The sequence below is a fragment of the Ambystoma mexicanum genome, chromosome 12 (assembly GCF_040938575.1).
Source record: "Ambystoma mexicanum isolate Mex_15411 chromosome 12, UKY_AmexF1_1, whole genome shotgun sequence".
Classification (NCBI taxonomy): Eukaryota; Metazoa; Chordata; class Amphibia; order Caudata; family Ambystomatidae; genus Ambystoma; species Ambystoma mexicanum.
Genome location: NC_090936.1, coordinates 226602806 through 226620445, shown reverse-complemented (window position 1 = coordinate 226620445; position 17640 = coordinate 226602806). Strand labels below are relative to the sequence as shown.

Here is a 17640-nt window from a genome sequence, read left to right as displayed (position 1 = left end):
AAAAAATAGGACCATTATAATGAAAGTAATAATAATCAACGATGCATTGCATTTACGATTGTTTTCCAATCTTGGCGATACAAACCCGTCGAGCCTACTGGTGAACGTCTCATCATTTTCAATGTCCAGATCTGTTAAAAACACTGAGAGATGGAAACCCTGCAAACAAGCCCATTCAAAGTAGAGAATCTGTTATAGTATAGAAAAATTAAGACAGATACCAGCACATTAAGAAGTATTAGTAAAGTGTCAAATATGTCAGCATGGCTGATTATGCCAAATCGCTGCAATGATTTCTGCAATTGACCTCCGAGAAGCTTCGTCAACATTCAGAATAAAATGGTGAAAACCTCTAGGAATTAAATAAGCGAGGGGGGCATTGGTGGGGAGTTTACATCGGGCTAATAAAGCTGATCATTATTATCTGTACCTGTTAATGCATGTTTGCAAATAGCATAGATCCATTTCCAAATCCAGTCTTGCTAAGCATCCTACACTTCAAAGCCAGCGCCTGGTGTTGTGAGTAGTAGAGAGTGGGTAACTCAAAATCGGGGTAATCCAATGAACTAAACATATTGGAGAGAATGACACATAGCAAGAGGAAAACATAGAATATAAAAATGCTGTTATTTTGCTGGAAAACATGATCCTACCCAAAAATAGCCGAAAGATGTATTTCCTCTCAGGAGTGCTAGATAGTGAGGGAGATGGAAAATGGTCCAGTGCCAATACACCCATTCTTTCATGCCCCATGTTGCTCACAATGAAACCTGGACAGACTCTCCCATAAGGAACCTGGGAATATTCACAAGCCACTCATGGAAAAGAACTTTGCTGAGCCTAATATATCCTGCACACACCTCCCGAGGCTAACTTATCTCACAGCAGCCCTATGACTCGCCTCCCCCACACAACCACGTGCCTCCCCTCCGTGCTCTAAAGAAAGCCGCCATATCTCTTTCTTCCAGCCCCCCTCCCTTGCCTAAGGTCCCCTCATTTGCAAATGCAGCAGGTTGCTTTGACTCCGCCTCCCGTTTAGAAAAATATGTTCCTTTAACTTTTAGCAGATGTTGGTTTGCTCACACTAAAAAGTAAAATCAAAACATTTTGGGTTGCAGAGACCACCATTTAAAAAAAAAGAAAATGTCAATGCAAGTTATAACGCTCACACTAAAAATAGAAAAAAATAAAAGAAAGTGTGCTGGAAATAGAAACAAACTTTACTATGCTCCATTGCCCTGGGTGATGTCAGGGTGGAAGAATATTTTTGCCCCCCCCGTACATTCCGCATGAAATAAGTCTATTTTCTCATTCCATTGCGGTGAGACATCCCCTTTGTCTTTCTCTGACAACAGTAGAAGGAAGCCATTGGATGATACACTCAGACTCCATTTTGTGCCATCTCAGACTCCATCTTTTTTCTAGGCCGCAGAAGGATTTATAAGAGGCCTTCTCTCCCCTCGTGAAGGTGGCCTACCAGGCCTTGGTAGCGCAGTGGGCATGTACTTGGGTATGTGGACATTTCATCAACCTGCCTTCCCCTGTAAAACCCTCATGAGTCAATCTCAAACCTTGTCAGGCAATTCTCAAAAAAGTTAAGCTTGTGGGGCCTGAAACCACACATAATGTGTGTAGTTGAAGTTTTGGTGCAACTAGTTGGCCCAGGCTAACTCCAAAGTGAGCATGATGCGCCACCTACAGAAGATTGGGCACAACACAACAATGTTGACTAAATTATTTGGCAGGTCAAATGAACCCTTATGAAGATGGAGATTAGGATGTGATGCGTGTAGTGTGTTTGTGGCTAAAGTACATGTAAATAACCTATCAGATAATATTCTCAACAATACTTCAAAAACGTTATTCTGACATGTGGCAAAAAAATATTAAAAACAAAATAACAGATTTAAAACATCATTTCTATGCGGACCTGGCACATTTTCAGGGTATGACCTTTTATTTCTTGACAAGCTGCATTTTGGAATCGTTGATGTGCTGACTGAAATTCAACTTATTCAAATATGCAAGGGATCCAGGTTAAAATCACCCTAGCAGTTCACAAACAGGCAATATAAGTTTCAACTATTCAGATATTTTTTTTAAAAGACGAGAGCCTCTTGAAAATACTGGGGACTGTATTTGGGGGAAGACAATGTCTACTGGTGTTAATTCAGTGATGGAATAAATCCAGATATTGGGTCATACTACAGCAAACTCCATCCATCTATGGGTTCTTTTTTGTGGCATGTGTCTTTTACTCTGCATTGGGTTCCAATCTGAGGTTTTCTGTGTGTTAGTAAACCATTGTCTTCCTTTTTTGGAGACATTTGGAAGATTGGGACCTAGCAGGTTGATGGCATGTGGCGTCCCAGCCAATCAGGGGATCAGAATGCTGAATTCACCCTGCAGTCGCACTTCTCTCCCTCTCTCTCAACTTACCAGCCTTACTCCACCCCCTATGCTACTTCCTCACAACATTCAAAGAATGGCCTCAATGCAAATAGAGAAGGGACTACAGCTCCCTTCTCCATTTCCTCAGCCTTTCTTCTTCCTTTGTACTTTGCTTTTAAAACCTTGTGAAATGGCTACTGTGCAATTTCTTAACTTAAGAAAAACTTTTGGAACCCCAGACAACATACCACACTCCTTCTAATACGCTAAACCACTCATTGGGGGATTTGCCACCTGTTAACCGGCCTGTAACATGGTTCCTGGATGATTGCCAACTGGTCATGTCCCCTGCCTCATGGGTTAATTAATCTTTTGTAACACCCTTAATACCAGACACCAGTCTCTAAGCGCAGGACCGTGATTCAAACCTGTGTTGCTCTGCATTGTCTTGCTTCCAAGACAAACGCATTGCCTCTGAGCAATCATCCCAGGTTTTGATGAAGCACTGATGCAAGATCTTATGAAACATGATTGTTATGTTGAACTTGATATTTGCTTCATCTTGAGGTGGAGTTTTCTGGCGGTTGGGCACGGCATGGAAGAATTTGAAGCTACCTGCGATCAAGCTTGCTGCGAGCCTTTAGAAAATTCAAAGCTGGTTGATCAGTTGTTTAGGTCGACCTTTGTACAGAACTACGTCACAGTCGATCCTCGGCCATTCCATTTCCTGCCTTTTCATTGATCTCTTTCTCTTCTATGAAAGGCTTGCAGTTTCTTGAGAATCGCAATATGTTTTGTCCAAGCATCACTAATGCTCCTATGTAGCATTTCCTGTAGAAGAGTTATGAATTATTTCAAATGTGCTTCTTCATATTTCGATTCAGAATAAGGGCAATGTTAGCAGTTTCAGTATCTCAATCTCCCAACAGAAAATTGAAATGTCAAAATATGAATGTCTGTTGATTTGCTCAGACTTGCCGGCATGAGCAGAGGGACATCGGAAGGTGCGATTCATGTGGGGCTAGAAATCGACCTGATGAGTAGCTGGCACTTTCATTTTTCATTCAGTGCATGTGGGTGGCTGCAAAATTGTATCACTTTCAATTGTACTATTGAATTGTTGTGTTACCGATATGATATATTTTTATGCATTTGATCTGTTTGTCAATTATGGTGAAATTTGTATGCATAATTAATCCAAAATCTAGAAATGTTCTATTGCCAACCCCTGTACTGTTCCTACATTCATGGATGTGTTTTATCCAGTGTCATTGTTTTAGTTACTTATCACCAATTTAGGGCCCGATTCACAGAAGCGTTTTATAATGGCACAATCCCATAGGAAAACGTTCTATGAAACAGGCCTGTGATCTCTTACAGTGACTTTGGAATCCTTTCAATGGTTGTTGTGATGATGTCTCAGCTTCTGCGAAGAGCACCGTGAAACAATTGCAGAGTAAAAACTGGAACCCACGACTTGCCACGCACCCTTGAACTTCCAGGTTTAGCTCCGTCAAGCAGTCGCGTCATACTGTTCGGTCTGCCACATTCCATTTGGTAGAGGTAGCCGCACCATTCGTTCTCCATTTGTTCCATACGGCTGCCACCGCCTGTAGCCATTGTAGCAGTCGCGCTAGGCACAGTTCCAAGGGCTGAGGTTGACGTCATTCTGATTATTGTTATCGTTATTGGCTTTATCTCGGCTGAAAGCCATAAATACACTAAACTAGCCAAGTAACACTTCATTTCTCCACAAACTACAACAATTGCTTAATAAATAAAATTGAGTATAAAATAATTTTACACAGTTAAGTAAAAATATATACAAGTTTAAAAATAATTTCATCATCCAGTTTCGTATAATTAATTCAAGTTAATTACATTTAAACTGTTTCCTACACATTATTGCATACATTTCATCCGAATATGCCAATGTTTCTCGAGAAATAATAAAATGGCTCTTATTGCAATGCCATTATTCATTGTTTTATGCCGGTGAAGTGTGTTGTTTAAAGTTCTAATATTATGCACGTTAAATAGACGCTTCAGATATCATTTTCTAAGGGAGCTGTACAGTGGGCATATAAGGGAAACATGGGCACAGTCTTCATGTACCGCAGTGATTGCAGTTTTCTGACTCCTCTTTATTCCATTTACAGTATATTTATGCAATGTTAAGATGCCCAAACGCCGTTTAGTCATTAGAGTTTTGGTTGCCTTGAGACATGGCATGTCCAGGTACTTTGCAACAGTATGAATGGGAATAAGGTAAATGTATTCTATAAAGTAACTTTTATGTTCATGAGAGTCCCACAACTCCCTGAGGAGCCACGCTCAAAAGCCCCACAAAGCACAGACTTATATTGCATGCCATACATGCCAGGATTATCCCACAAACTGAATAAACCCATTTCCCCCAACATTTCTTGTACATGGGCGAACCAAGGAATTGTTTTAATTGCCTGCAGTGCGTGTGGGGTCAGAAATGTGAGACGGACACAAAGGTGTTGTTTTCTCAAGATTTTCCATTCTATTTAATAAAAAAGGAGCAAGATAAACGCCTATCTTTTCCTCACCTAACAAGGATGTCCCGCCTAGCAAATTAAAACTAAAGAAAAATGACCTAGTGTCCAAAAAGTCTCTGACCCTCTGACACACAACACAATTATACAACAAAACAATATACACATTCAAACTTAAAGGTTTTAAAATGTACTCCTTGTGATCAGGGTTGGGCTCCCTTCCCCTGGATAAATTCGGGAATACCCGAGCAGAGTTCTGCTCAATGTAACACACAAAGGGCCTAATCACGAGTTGGGCTGTAGCCCTTAAAATCAGTGGTAACAGGGTTACCACCTCATTTAAGGGTCCGCCCAATCATGAGTATGGCGTTTACCCCCAGCTTAGTGCTGGGGGTAAACACGCCGGAAAAAAATGACGATTTCTGGTGCAATTACCGTGCGGTAATAACAATGGACCCAATGGGGAATAATGTTTACCGCCCAACCTTTGATCCAGCAGTAATACCACTCGATGGGTGGGTGTTAAACCTTATGAAGTTGGGATTACCGCCTAACTCGTGATGAGGCCCAGAGTCTTTTCCATTCACTACGTTCTTCCACTTAGCAAAGTAAATGTCTCTTTCACAGATGCTTGGTCACAAATCAAAACAACTGTTTTTCTCCACAGTCCCCTGCTTGGTGAAGTAATTGTCTTGCTCTCAAAACACACATTTACAAACCATAGTCATTCGTTGCTTCAAAATGTCAAGTAATAATTAGCACATCACACTTATTCTTCAAAAGAAACACTTTTGTCAGGATAGCACAACTACTACTTTTGATAATGCAACCGTTTATCAAAAAAAGTGAGGAAGTTCTTTACACCACACCTTTTTACCACAAACACACTTCTTCAAATCCCATTCTTCTTTCATGGTATACTCGCCTGCCACGACTAACTACTATTGATCCCTTTCCTGGTTAACTCACCAGTGGTGACCATTAATAAATAATAGGGACCCATGCCCCAATCCTGGGAGCGATCAGTGGTAATTCCGATATTCAAGAAGGGGGACAGAAGTGACCCTATGAATTACTGAGCAATATTGACCTTTAAGATATGCTAAAATGGGGTATGTTACCCAGGAATGGCTAGTAAGTATGTAATCTATATCGGTCTGCATTAGAATATATATATATATTGCTTACCTGACCATTGCAGGCTCTCAAACAATCCCCAAAAAAGAAAACTGCTAGGTGTTGTGTGAGAGGATAGATCAGTTTACTAAGGGATGAAGCATGGATTGATGGCAGTCTTTAGATCTACAAACATCAGCACAATTTCCTCTTTTGGGCTAGAATTATTTCGAGTACCACATAGATTTACACCATTATTTCTAACCTCTTTTTAAACCCTGCTTGGATGGTAGATTATATATATTTTTTTTCTCACCGTCAATGTCGTCTCCAATCTAGGATAGGTTTTCAATAACCCAAATCCTGACTCCTGTAGGAAACAGGGAAATATCTTGGGTACAAACATATTCTCTTTTTCATAATAAGTAACATGTCCTGGGAAGGAGGGTCTTTACCGGCCAGTGAAAGGACTCAGGCCCCAGCATATCAAGGGTCTTAACGAGGCCCCTGCAACGTTCCTGGACTCTTGAATTACTCTGAGGACCCTATAACGATCTGAGACAACGATCGTGGCATCCGGGGGTAAACCTACAAATGTAAAATGATGCAGATATGGACAGCACGCGTAGTGTTCGGAAACCAAATGACAGACAGTCAAGGATGCAGGAAGGAAAGCACCAGAAGAAAGGGGAGCACTGAGGAGAGACCGCATAGCCTTGCAGTGTGGAGCCAATTAGCGGTGCAGCTTGATGTTTTGTGGAGCAGCAGAACAAAGACATGTGTGGCATGAGAGGCAACAGGACACACGTGTGCAGAGCACTGTCAGCACAAGTGAGGGCACCCAACCTACGCCAGGGGATACAGTGATTTCTACCATTAGGATGTCCACTGCGTAGACAATGGAAAATCAAGGATGTCCCTCCCATCCCAGGTACTTCATTGGAATATGTGTTGCTTCTTTGCAAAATGGAGGACGTGCACATACTAATCACATTCTTCGTTCACGTAACATTTTTCACATCAGCTCTAAACCTTCAGATACGTTACTATTGCCCTTCCAAGTCCGATGGTAGCCTATAATAGTCAAACTGTTTTGTTGGCTATTGACCTCATTTAAGGGAGTAAGAGAGGCAGCAATGCCCCTTATCTGCAGCCCTGGTTATGGACATGTTTGATGGCTACTGACCTCATTTAAGGGAGTAAGAGAGGCAGCAATGCCCCTTATCTGCAGCCCTGGTTATGGACATGTTTGATGGCTACTGACCTCATTTAAGGGAGTAAGAGAGGCAGCAATGCCCCTTATCTGCAGCCCTGGTTATGGACATGTTTGATGGCTACTGACCTCATTTAAGGGAGTAAGAGAGGCAGCAATTCCCCTTATCTGCAGCCCTGGTTATGGACATGTTTGATGGCTACTGACCTCATTTAAGGGAGTAAGAGAGGCAGCAATGCCCCTTATCTGCAGCCCTGGTTATGGACATGTTTGATGGCTACTGACCTCATTTAAGGGAGTAAGAGAGGCAGCAATGCCCCTTATCTGCAGCCCTGGTTATGGACATGTTTGCAGGCTATTGACCTCCTTTAAGGGAGTAAGAAAGGCAGCTATGCCCCTTATCTGCAGCCCTGGTTTGGACATGTTTGCAGGCTATTGACCTCATTTAATGGAGTAAGAGAGGCCGCTATGCCCCTTATGGAGTAAGAGGGGACGATATGCCCTTTATCTGCAGCCCTGGTCATGGGCATGTTTGCTGGCTATTGACCTCATTTAAGGGAGTAGGAGAGGCAGCAGTGTCCCTTACCTGCAGCCCTGGTTATGGACATGTTTGCTGGCTATTGACCTCATTTAAGGGAGTAAGAGAGGCAGCAGTGTCCCTTACCTGCAGCCCTGGTTATGGACATGTTTGCTGGCTATTGACCTCATTTAAAGGAGTAAAAGAGGCAGCAGTGTCCCTTACCTGCAGCCCTTGTTAAGGCCATGTTTGCTGGCTATTGAGAGGCTTGAAGGTGGCTTTTGTTTGCATAGATCGGGGACAAGTTGTGAGAATCAGAGGGAAATGGGAATCGGTGATCATTTTACCCAACTCATCAAGCTGCTAGCCTTTGACAGGTGTGTCAGAAGTCACCAAGTGGCCGTGCATTGCGCATGTAAATGGGAACGGACCCCATCTTTACTCTTCTTTTCCATCCGTTTCTGGTAGACATAAAGGGTGACATATTTCAGAGTAAGGGAGATCTCAGGCCTTCTGATCCTGCGTGCTGACAATGCGTTTCTCTTGTATTGAGGAGCCAATGCTCTACATTCGCTGCTTGAGAAATTGTGTGCATTTTTTTACAAACTTGCTGGGTGAAATGATATGTCAGCCAGTTAAAATATGCATTATTTGAGATGTCTTTAAAACTCATTCCTTCACGTACCGGGTAAAAGTACATTGTGATGCAGAGGCTGAAAAACACTTATCAGAGGTAATAATCTGTTTTTTTGGGTGGTATCTCGCCCCATGATATGTGGTATTTGCAATATGCAGTATTTTTGCTAATTGCTGCATGCCGTGACTTTTGCTTGCAATATAAGTACATAACGTTATCGCCAGTGGTAACAGGTGGTATTTAAAACACTCAGGGTTCAATATGAGATTGGCGGCAGAGGCGTAGCCAGGATTGTCTAACAAGTGGGGCCTGAAGCTAATGTAGTTGGGCCCTCTGCAGTGCCATTAACATCTGTAAATGGCCACACAGCGCTGCTTTCTGGGCCTTTCCAGAATTTGGGTGAGTCTTGCCCGCTCTGGGCCTACCCTGACTACACCTGGTAGAACATGCTGTATATACCTCTTTTACCGCTCCACCCAACTCCGAATCATTTTTACCATCTGTTTTTGGTGTTGAGGAAAACTCCTCAATACAAAGCCATATAAGTGCTTGCAGTAAAACCTAGGCAGTATTACCACATGTCCCCAATGGAGTCCTATGGAGAAAAACACCAAGAACATGTGGACCTTTCCTGTTACTGCAAGTGTACCGCCTGCGGTAACGATAATTCATTTTTGGCAGTATTACCAGCGTTAATTATTTTCCTATTCCTAGCAGTTCTATTCCCACCAAAAAATAAACCTACATTAAATATTAAATTACAGAAAGCAACTGGTGATTTTAGGTTTGAGAAAATAGCTTAATCTTCTGAGTTGGAAATGTCAGTAGGATGAACAGTGCAGTTTGTTGCTTTTTTTTGTTAAAGCAACACAGCATTTTGCAAGATAGCTGTAGTCAGTCTGTTTCAGCAACCGAGACCTACTTATTTCCGGGGTATAAATGACCTTCCTTTCTAGGCTGTGGGGCATAAATCACTGCCCAGGCCAAGCAATCAAACCCTAACGAGGCCTCCTGGAGTGCAGTCCTTCAGAATGCTAATCACTCTGAATTTGCCTCTTTTGTAAGAAATCTCGCTCCACACACTGCTCATTGCTCAAGATGGAAACGCACGTTCCCTGGGGTGTTAACACCTCTCTGGGGGGGCAGCAGCAGGCCTTGCACCTTCCTCCCAGCCTTGGCCCACGTGGCCCACATGCCGGTGCCAGGCCTGGTGGTATGTGAATGAATGGCGACCCTGCGCATGTCGCAGTCAGCCCCAACAGCAGAGTGCGCACGGTGGAGATCCGGGAATGCACCATTTCTGGATCTGCGCGTGTATTCAGAGAATTCCTGATCGCCTGGGGCTATTTTAGATGAGAATTTCCGGATATTTGCTCGACCTGCGAATGCGCGATTGGGGGGTGTTTGTGAGGAGTTTCTTTCACAGCAAAAGAGGGCGTCACTTAGAAGAGAGCAGTCTGGTGTAGCCCCTCTTGCCATCTACCCCAGGTCGACAAAAGAGCGATGGACTGTAAAATGTCTTAGCCATATTGTTAGTGTGCAGGGTCGGCCTTAGAAGCCGCAGCGTCCCGGGCAGCAAAAGAAAAATGTGGTGCCCCTCCCCCTGCGCCCCTGTTCATGTGGGAAGGGGTGGGGGTGTGGGGGGGGGGGAGTGTCACATTTAAGGAATAGAACCCGAGCATCGGGGGCATTACCGAAGGCCCCGGGGCATTACCAGAGTCGGTAATGCCCCCGACGCGAGGGTTCTATTGCTATTAGTATCCCGGCCCGCAAAAATTGCGTGACCGGGGCACTAAAAGCTTTTTTTTTTGTCACGAAACGCTGCTGCGTTTCGGGCGCTGTGGCGTTTCCTTTCCATGGCGGCCATCGGGAGCGTACGCGCTGGGAACACAATTGTTCCCAGCGCGTCCGCTCCCGAAAAAGGATCAAAATGAAGGTAAGTGGGGCTGGGAGGGCGGGAGTGGGACGGGGGAAGAGGGAAAAAAATAAATAAATAAACGTACCAGCGTCCCCGGCAGGGGACGAGGGAAGCCCCCAGCCGTGTGGAGGCGCAGAGCGGGGGTGGCCCCGCTCCGAGTCTCCACACGGCTAGAGGCTTCCCTCATCCCCCACCGGGGACGCAGGACCAAGAAGGTAAGTTGGGGGGGCGGGTGGGAGGGAGGGAAGGGAATTAAAAAAAAAAAAAAAGACTTACCCGAGTCCCTGGTGGGGGGGGGGGGGAGGGGCGGGCGACGGCAGCCTCTCAGCCGCAGGGAGGCTCAGAGTGGGATGGCCCCGCTTCGAGCCTCCTCATTGGCTGAGTGGTTGCCATGCCCCCCGCCGGGGAAAAAGGCTGTGGAATCCCAACGAGCTTGTTGCATTCAGATTGTCTCTCGCTGGGTTACTAATTTCCAATAGGGCACCTGCCATGCATTCCTCCACCGCACCAGCTCGGGAGAGCCCTTGAAAGACTCTCCCTCGAGGTGGTGTGGCGGGGGCTAATGGCAGGGCGCCCCGGGCAGTCGCCCTGGCGAGCCTGCCTTAAGGCCGGCCCTGTTAGTGTATGTTTATTAAACTATTTTAAAACATCTGTATGCAAAGGTCAGTGCACATTGTTTTTTTTCCTTCACACAATTGAAGCTTGACACAACTGTAGAAGCCAAGGCTATATACATTGTGAGCACTTAAATCCACAAGAGCTGCATTTCTAGAGGCAGAGTTTAAGTAGTGCCAGCATTGTGCGCTCCCTGAAAAACGACAGTGACCCCAGTTTCAGGCCCGGTGCATTATCCCGTGCACATTAAGAGTTAGTTGAGTCAAGTCTGCAATAGAGTGATCCGGTGTGGATTTCAGTGCACTATCCCGACCCCGCCTCCTCCTAGGATGAACTCCTTTAGCCCCCCCCCCCCCACGGCTTTGCATGTGTGCCTCCATGGGATCACTTCCAGTCAGTGGGAAACCGTGAGGCAGCAGCAGCAGACGCCCAAAACACCGCGCGCCACACCCGGCCATTAATGCTCCAGTCAGAATTTCCAAATGGCACCATCCATCCAAGAATGCCAGGCATCCGAAACCACTTTTACTTCAAAAATACAACTCCTAGTACTCTCGTGCCAGTGTATTCAGGCGACTCCCATTTTAGTGCTGGGTAAACAATCGCGGGCCCCAGCAAAACATCGCTTTCCTTTGCTCATATTCAGCTGGCATAAAAACTGTTATCACTTTCTAAGGACATCCTATTCGCGACACCAAAACATCTTTCCAATTTGCATATGACAAAGGGGCTTGCTGTCATTACTGCGAAATAAAGAACGAGGAGCCTCATTTTTCTGATGACGTCGGTCCCATCCGACCATGGTCGGTATAGGAAGGGTAGAACAGTTGGGGGAAAAAAGGAAACGAATGTGGTAAAAAAAAGAGCCAACAAGGTGCATCTTTCTGTTACCTTCCCAACCTCTCCCCCACCCCTAAAGACATCTTCCATCTTTTCTCACTCCCCTCTCCACCTCCCCACTTACCTGCTGGACTGGATTTTTGTGCTCCGGTCCCAGCGCTCCTCCCACAGGAGGTGGCCTTTTTACGGGAGATTGGGCTTGCACAATACACGCGGAGCCAAGCTCCTGTACAAAAAAAAGAAAACATTCCAACCTTGGATGAATCCCAGGGTGCGAATAGCAATCACCCCACTCAGATGGGGGAGCGTTCAGGGCTGGTAATGGCACTGAGCCCTCAGCGAGGCCCATGCAGGTCCTGTAAGCCCCCCTGAGAGAATGTGATTGTGACATTCTAACATTGAAGTTTTAAATGAAAGAATTGCATTCAGGTTTTACATGGAACATTTCGTGAAAACAAATAAACCTTACTCTTCAATTTCAGGTTTGCAACAGGAACAGTATATTTGCTCTCAAGCAATAAGCACACATATTCTTCATTGCAGGTGAATTGTGCATTTATTTGTGGCTGTTTCAGTTTGTGAAGACATCATGAAGCAAGACACAGACACCTGATTCACTGTTCAAATGAAAATGGTTTATTAAATCACATTTCAGGATGATAGAAGGCCTAATTTGCCCTATGCTAATATGGGATTTCCTGAACGATACTAAGGAAAGTGTCAGTCAAAGAGTCCAACTTAAAAATCTGTCTGTGTCCAAAACCTATCCTTTACATTTCCCAACTGCAAGCCAATAAAATTCCAGGCAATCCTTGGGGTTCGCTTCCCCAAGTTCAACGCAAGACAGTTCACACAAAAAGGGGTTTTGAGGCCCTGTCCTCAAGACAGTACTTTCAGTTCATCCAAACCTCAGGGTTCCCTTCCCTAAGATTTCAACGTAGCAACTTAGCGTGTACTGGTTTCAATATAAATCCATGGCTCCCTGACCCTCCTTCTGGCTCGACTTACCTGTTCACTCACAGTACTTATTTTCTTAGTTAATTACACAATGTCTTTGACTTTCATCATTTAGGCCTCACTGGTCTCTGCGCAGTTGTCAGACCACACGGTCCACCCATCACAGGTCGCGCAACCAGGAACCCTAGGCTCTACAGCCTACACAGGTTCTCCTGCACGTATCCTTGTGTACAGATTCACATTCACCTAGTTTACTTTATCAGCCTCTTGGCCTTGTGTGCAGTTTCACATTCTCCTGGCTTCTCCTGGTTAGCCTCTTGACTTTGCCATAACATGTCACACACTTCTTGCCAGCCTTGGCCTTGCTGTACTCTGTCCATTCATAAAATTCACTTTGTGGTGGTCTTTTTCATGCCCTACCTTTCTGTTGTATCCTTTCACACTTATGCTCTTTTCCATAAATTGCGTTGAAATGGGCACTTTGCCTTTTGGCTTTCATCCGCTATTAGCTTTGCTCATAAAGTGGTATTCAGTTCCCTATTCATTAAGCTTACTTTGCTCGACTCCATGCTACTCTCTGGCTCTCTCCTCATACACCTGCAACCACTTGACAAGTTGCAGCTGTGAATTCTCAATTGGACTTGCCTGACCCTCATAGTACTCTACAGGCATCTTCCTTGTCTCAGTACTATAGTGGTGAAATGGATTTTTAGTGTTCATCATGCTCAGTGGGCTCATCCTCGTCCCAGTAACATCAGAGATGAAATGTTGGGAAATTAGGGGAGCTGACTTACAATAAAGGCTGGGAGAGGGTTAGGTTGGTCTTTAATAGCAAAGCGAGATACCATTTCCCATATACTTCCTAACCCCTCTCTTCTTCCCCCCTCTTTCTGGTACTTCTGGATAGGTAATATTTCCTGACATTTTCTTTGTCAGTGGGACAGGGATAACAACACAAGAATCCTCCAACCTTATCTAGGATGGAGGATTCTTCATGAAAGGAAAATGCAGAATACCACGTCTCACCTGAGGAACTCTCGTTCCTAATCAAGGACCCTCCACCCAGGTGATCCTCCCTCGCTTCTCTACCCAGAGGGCCAGGATCCAAGAGCACTGGCCTTTCCCTGCCCACCTGAGAAGAGGATCCAGGGGAGTGGATGCTAGGACGCCCTCAGGTTCCCAAAAGTTACACCAATTGTTTCACTAGTGCTCTCAAGTAATAGAAGGAACATGTTTGATACAGTAGCCCAGTCCGTCTACCTAAACCTCAGAGCAATTAAATCATTCCTTTGAAGTAGACTAACAAGATATGATATGATATGTTATTTACAACGTGCCTGTACACAAGTGTTTCGAGGTCCGACAAGACAAGGGGGGATACAGAAAGAGGACACGACTAACAATCTTACTACGCCTTCTGACATTAAGATTGTGCAAGTGCAACATCGTGAAGTGCAGGGGGAGAGAGAGGGGTGAAGTGCCAGGCAGCGGCAAGGGGAAAGTGCAATCAGGGCAGCATTGCTCTGAGTGAGTGCAGCCAGGGTAGTACAGACGGGGTAGCTCAGCTCTAGCTAAGTACAAGGAGGCAGGGGGAGGTAGAGGTTACAGTTACAACCCATAAGTGTGTAGTAGGCCCAAAGGCAGTGCAGGGAGACTGATCATGGAGGAGCCTGGTAAACCGGTGAGTCACAGGGGGTAGCAAAGCAACCAGTTGGAGCGGTAGACAGGTCGGTCAGCAGAGAAGAGAAAGGGAAAATCAGAGAAGAGGAATGTCTTGAACAGCTTCTGGAACTTCAGTTGGTCCGGCTCAAGTTTGAGAGGGTCAGGGAGGCCATTCCAGAGGGAGGTACCTGCAGAGGAGAGATATCTACCCCCACTCTCTGCCTGGAGAAGCATCTGACCCTCAGGGAGTTGGAAGTAGCTGAGAGAAGGGCTCAAGAAGGAAAGTATTTTGTAAGAGAGAGTTGGAAGTAGTGCCTGCCCTGATCACTGAAAGCCTTGTGGACGATGCAGAGGGTCTTGAACTTGATCCTCACAGCCACAGTGAGCCAGTGGAGAGATTTCAGCGCTGGAGAGATATGATCCCTGGGCTTGAGGCCAAGGATAAGTCTTGCAGTCCTGGTCTGGATTAGTTGCAGGGAGCACAGAGCAGAGGAAGGCAGATTGAGAAAGAAGCTGTTGCAATAGTCCAGCCTAGAGAGAATCAGGTGCTCTGGAGACAGTGGGCTTCTGGGTTAAAGTAAGAAAAGGAAGAATAGCTCTTAGGAGGTGCAGCTGACAGTGGGCCTTCTTGGCAAGGTCTGTGATGTGAGGAGAGAAAGAGAGAGTGGAATTGAAGATGACCCCAAGGTTTTTGTGCCTCGCAGGAAGATGAAGGAAGAGGGCTGCCAAAGAGTGAGAGAGGGAAAGCAGGGGTCAGTTTCTCTCATCGGCTGTGTGTTCCAAAACCTTGCACATTTTCCCCTTCTCTGGGGGGATACACATCTCTTTCTTGCACATCGGCACTCCATTTCGCCACGTTCTATACATGAGTATTTACTGCTTCTTCCCTCATTGCCTAATGAGCCCTATTGTTGCTAGTCGCATTGTCTTGTGGGCCTTGCCACTTTCCAGTGCCAATAAACACATCTATCTCTATAAAACACTAGAACATGTCTGTTCATAGGACATTCTGCTTCCACAGTCTCCCCCTTTGTGTTCTGAGAACAACCATAATTCATAATTCACATTTCATGGATTTTAGTATTTGAATGTTTTCAAAGGCACTCTCCCACCTCTTGGTATTGGTCTATACCCACATCATCAGGAGGTGTAAAATCATATAGTGTAACTGCTCTTCTTCTCAGGCGGATACCCGTCTTCTTAGGTTGTCTATGAACAATACAGATTCAATCATATTGCACCTAGCCACTTCTGGCTCAAAACGTACAGTCATAGGCACATGGCACCCTGATGCTTCTTGGCTTGCGTTACAGTCAAAGAATATAGTGCCCAGCTGCCCATTTGCCAAATGTCTTCTTGACAGGGATATGGGACCTAGCATGTTGTTTGCAATCCACACTAGGAGGAAAGTTCCAGGGTCATGGCTTCTGAATCGGAGGGTCTACTGCCCCAGTTCACTTTAAGGGATATCGTTCTTTTCACACTATTGTGCGTTATAAGGTCCTTTAAACTATTTGGATAGACCATAACCCTTGGCGCAAGTTCGTCCTCCAACACATGTTTTTTCAGCCTTCCTTGCCATTACAGACAGTGAAAAAACATGTAAAGATTGGGCGCGTTCCCATCCCAAAAGGGGCAGTCCATCCCTAAATGCAGGCTCCGTTCTGCATAAGACCACAATCAACCTCAGACATCTTTCTGCGCCATTTGGCCTCATGGGTGGTGAGGTGTAGATTGATTCTCTAGACATAGCAACGTTGGACCCTTATAAGGGCATGCCTATCCCATAAAGGGTGACTCAAACAAAACTGATACAGTTTTGGGTGGGTTTCTCTCATTGGTGGCAGGACAAAAACTGATTTGCATATGGCTAGTCCTCTGTAATTGTGCAGGAGATCAAAGAAATAGAAGCTGCCATGATATCTCTCTCTCTCTCTCTCTCTCTCTCTCTCTCTCCATTTTGTATCTGTATTGTCGTATAGCTCTGTAAAGCGCTCTGTTGCTTCTCAAAGCTAGGTCTGCGCTCAATAAATATAAAAATAATGATAATTATTATTATTATAACTGACACACACACTCTCGCAGGACCACACAAAAAGCTGAGAATGACAAACACCTGTTCACTTATTGACCTGCACACATCCCCCCCACACACACCCATGCTGTGACAAAAAAACACACACACACGCAGGACCACCACACAGCTGACGATACTTGACCAGTGAATGGCATATTGTTAGCTTGTGACAGTAATTATAACTATTAGCGTCTTGTCATCTACCAGGTCCAGGGCACGAAAAGTAGCATTAGGAAGTTGCAGGGAGAGGATGGAATGTAGTGGCAAAAGGGTAAGGTAGAAGTTGACAGGGATTTAGGATGTGATCCCATGACAGACCACACCTACCTTTGCACTTGGAAGAGATTTGAGCACAAAGCTGCCAAAATGATGGGTGTCCTTGTTGAAGACATCTTGGATCTTCTCACATGAGCCTCTCATGAAACATGAAATACGAAAACACTAGAATGCAGTGTCATTCACGTCAGCACAACGGAGGTGGGGGGTAGGGGGGCAGAGTTAAGTGAGCATAGCTTCCAACACTTTTGAAGTGTTAAACCATCACTTTTGCATTTCTTCAACTAAGGTTCACTGAATTACACGGGTTTTGTTGCACTAAACATATTCAACTTAACTGACTCATAACAATGTTTTTTGTTAAGTTTCTAGTGTATATTAGCACTATAGTTAAGTTGAGTATCGAGATACATAGGGAACCTGGAAAATGTATAGCTAATAACGTTTGACTTGCATGATGCATTTGGTTGAAATATTGCAAACAAAATGTTTGTCCCGCCCCAGGCCACAGACATTTTGGGAAAGATTCGTTAGACAATAGTAAGCTTTTTAAGAAAGTAAAAAATGCTGTTTCGGTGTCGTCACCATTAATTTTCCCATACAGAAAAAGTCAAAATTTTGCTCCAGTGCACAGCCAAAATCGCTGGACGGAATTGGACTGGGTACAAAACAACTTGGGCAAATAGTGTTGACTCGATTTCCAGGGGCTTTGGGGGTGGTATTATTCCATGCAGTAGTTTTAAAAATATTTGACTGGGAAGGTGGTGCCCCATTCTCCGAAAATTATAGCTAAATCTCCCTGGGTTCTTTGACAGGCTTGTCAGAAATGAAAAAGCAGAAATCTTTTCCCCAAAATCTATTGCTAATAACGTTTGACTTGCTGGATGGATTTGGATGAC

General features: G+C 44.8%; 1 protein-coding gene across 1 annotated transcript in view; it reads left to right on the top strand.

The window, feature by feature from the left end:
• The window catches only part of VWF (von Willebrand factor), a 1005270-nt gene that overhangs the window by 626897 nt on the left and 360733 nt on the right, over nt 1-17640 (top strand). The window lies entirely within an intron of this gene.